The sequence below is a fragment of the Monodon monoceros genome, unplaced genomic scaffold, assembly GCF_005190385.1.
Source record: "Monodon monoceros isolate NGI ecotype Baffin Bay Population unplaced genomic scaffold, NGI_Narwhal_1 Super_Scaffold_21, whole genome shotgun sequence".
Classification (NCBI taxonomy): domain Eukaryota; kingdom Metazoa; phylum Chordata; class Mammalia; order Artiodactyla; family Monodontidae; genus Monodon; species Monodon monoceros.
The window spans coordinates 148,769,891-148,772,950 of NW_021703778.1; the positions used below are offsets into that span (position 1 = coordinate 148,769,891).

The following is a 3,060-nucleotide window of genomic DNA, read 5'->3' on the forward strand; positions in this document are numbered from 1 at the left end:
TCGGGCCCAGCCGCGTACGCGGGCCTCTCACTGCCGCGGCCTCGGGCGCAGCCGCTCCGCGGCATGTGGGATCCTCCCGCACCGGGGCACGAACCGGCGTCCCCTGCATTGGCAGGCGGACTCTCAACCACTGCGCCACCAGGGAAGCCCCTAGGGCTCTGCTTTTTTATGGCAGTGGAGACGTGCCCAGGTTTGGGATTCCTCCTTCAGACCCCCTAGGAGGAGAAAGCAGAAGATCTGGGGTGGGGGCAGATAGAAATGACCTACTGGAAGTACTGTTTCACCTCCCCTTTCTCCGTGCCCCCCCCATACTGGGCAATACTCAGGGACCTTACCCATAACGCAAAGAGCTTTGGGGGTATGTGTGCTTGCCTGTGTGTGTGTGTGTGTGTGTGTGTGCGGGGGGTGCTCCTTGTGTGTGATTTTGTATGTGTAATCTGTGTGTGCCTCTGTATCTGTGTTTGTGTGTATCTATGTGTACACACACGCAGCCGCTGCCACCTGGCTTTTTAGAAAAAATCAATGACAATAGATACATTCCCACAAGCACTTAGGCGATGGGTGGGATGGGGGGCGCAGCAGGAATACCTGTGTCAGCCGTTTCCGGTCAGCCCATCTCTCCGAAGCTGGCTGCCCTAGCTATTTCTTGGCAAAGAGCGTTTTCATTTGAGGCGACGAAATTAAAATCGCCCCCCCTCCGCGCTTTCCTCCCGCCCTCCTGGAGCGAGAAACCCAAACAACCCCGATGGCGCTGAAACCCCTTCGATGCCAACAAGCTCTCCCTGGGCGCAGGCGTGGATGCTTGGCCAGGTTTCCAGGGGATCGACCCCCGCCGCTGAGCGCAGCCCTACCACAAATTTATTCCACCCCGCCCCACAGCCCCGGTTCCTGCCCGGCTTCGGAAGCCACTGAAAAATAGGATTCCGGGCGCCCGCGAGAACTTTTCCAGGGGCTAAGGAGCAGGCGGGCCCGAGGCGCGAGAAAAGTTCTGGGAAGGCTGCTGCACCCAGGACGGGTGAATGCCACTAGGCCTCCGTCCAGGCTGTCCCGTCCCCACTGAGTGACTGATCACCTTGGAGTCCCCTTTGCAGGTGCCAGTGCCCCAGGAGACTCGCGCCAGCCGTGGGGACCGCGGGTCTCTCTCCGCCGCAGGGGCTCAGCGCAGGGCACGCCAGGGGGTGGTCGCTGGGGGCTCCCGGGGGCTGCGGGGGCGCTGACCACCCTAGAGAGCCCGCGGCCCGGGATCCGGCGAAGCGAGTGTCTTCCCCACGCTGGTCGCCAGGGGGGCCGCGGGAGCAGCCTCCAGATGCGCGGCGGCGCCTGGAAGGCGAGGGACGGGCTGGGAGAGTGAGGGGCGCACGGCGGGCGGCCGCACTGCAGCCCCGGCCCTGTGCGGGAGAAGGGACATCGGAGACCGCCGGGGCGGCCCGGTGGCCGTTTAGCACTGGCGCCGGCCGCGCCCGCGGCGGCGGGCGGCACAGCCGGAGCCCTAGCGAGGCAGGCAGCGCGGGCGGCCGCCGGCTTCTCGGCCACCGCCTCCCGGACGCCCGGGAAGCCGCCCCCCGCGCGTCTGCCGCCGCCGCACCGCCGCAGAGCAGTGGGGAAATGAACTCACCAAGCTCTGGTCGCGGACAAGAGGAGCCCTGCACGCCGGCTCTCGCCCTCCCCGAGGCTGCAAAGTTGTGGGCTCGGCCCCGCTGGCTCGCAGCCTCCTCACGCTTCGCTTCGGGGACTGGGCAGGTAGCGGGGGTGTGGGGAGGAGGGAGCGGGCAGCTGCCGTCCTCCCACTGGGGCGCCGGCGAGTGGGGGCCAGGAGACGGCGGGGATGGCAGCTGGGCACCCCCGCCCCCAGCCCGCCACCCCTCCCTCCCCTCCTAGGGGCGGTGCTCTGGCCACCCCTCTCAGCCTCGGGGACTTGCCCCCCTTCCTCCCCTCACTCCTCTGGAGCGGGCTGGGGCTCCCCGCCTGACTTCAGCCACTGGTTCCAGCTGGGAGCTCTGGATTCCACCCTGATGTGATGCTCTAACCATCGTCTGCTCCTTCCCTCCCCACTGTGGCTAACAGCCCTCCGCTGCTCTCCATTCTCGGACCGAGGAAAACCTGGGGGTTTAGGAGTTCAGCTTGCCAGGGGCAACACCCGTAAAGATCAAAGTCATTGTGCACAGAAGTGCTGAGAGCCCCGACTCTGGAGCCTGTCTGCCCGGGTCTGAATATCCATCATTCACTACTGTGTGATCTTCAGATTCCAGTCTCCCCATCTGTAAAACAGAGATGTGAGGGTTATATGACAACAATTTATGTAAAGCCCTTAAACAGGGCCTACCTATGGTGAGCACTATTTGAGCATTATTTTATAACCATTGACTCTATTTATTGGGTCCTTACTGTGAACCAGGCACTGCGTTAATAAGCCTTTAGCACAAGGCAGCTTTGTTAATCCTCTCAGCAGAAGCTCCATGATCCCCTTGTATGGAGGAGGAGATTGATGCACAGAGAAGCTAAGTCACATGCCCAAGGACACAGAGCGGGTAAGTGACAGAGCCTGGATTTGAACTAATGGAGGCTGCTCTCAGCCTCTACACACCGCAGCATCACCCTGAGACCCAGGGGGAGCTCTGATTTGGGAGAAGGGAGGACAACTGAGTGGTTCATCCAGACACAGAGCTTGAACAGCTTGAACCAGGAGCTTCTGCCTGGAGTCCCGCCCTCATCTCCCTGTTCCTATTTCCTTTCTTTTTCTGATCCCACTAGTCTGAGGTGGGTACCAAGAGGGTGGGGACAGTTGGCCAGTGTGTGTCAAATGGAGGTTGGAGGGAGCAGAGACAGCTTTGAACCACTGCAGAAATATTGACACCGCCACTACCTCGGTTTCTTGGGCTGTCGGAGCTCACCTACCTGCCCTGTTCCACTCCTCTGGGTGAAGGCAAACGTCATAAATAAATGATTATTTATTGCTTCCTCAACGGGTTGATTAAAACAAGAACAATCCCTTAAAACGAGGACAATATGCTTATCAGCTCAGCCTGTATTTTTGAAACATCACATGCTGTTTTCTCTGGA

General features: G+C 60.8%; 1 protein-coding gene across 1 annotated transcript in view; it reads right to left on the bottom strand.

Moving 5' to 3' along the window:
- ZDHHC22 (zinc finger DHHC-type containing 22) overlaps positions 1–1,804 on the bottom strand; it is an 8,989-nt gene extending 7,185 nt beyond the window's left edge. The window contains exon 1 of the mRNA XM_029236150.1: positions 1,616–1,804. The gene's annotated coding sequence lies outside the window, so the exon portion shown is untranslated. The remainder of the gene's footprint in view (positions 1–1,615) is intronic.
- Between the last annotated feature and the right edge of the window lie 1,256 nt (positions 1,805–3,060).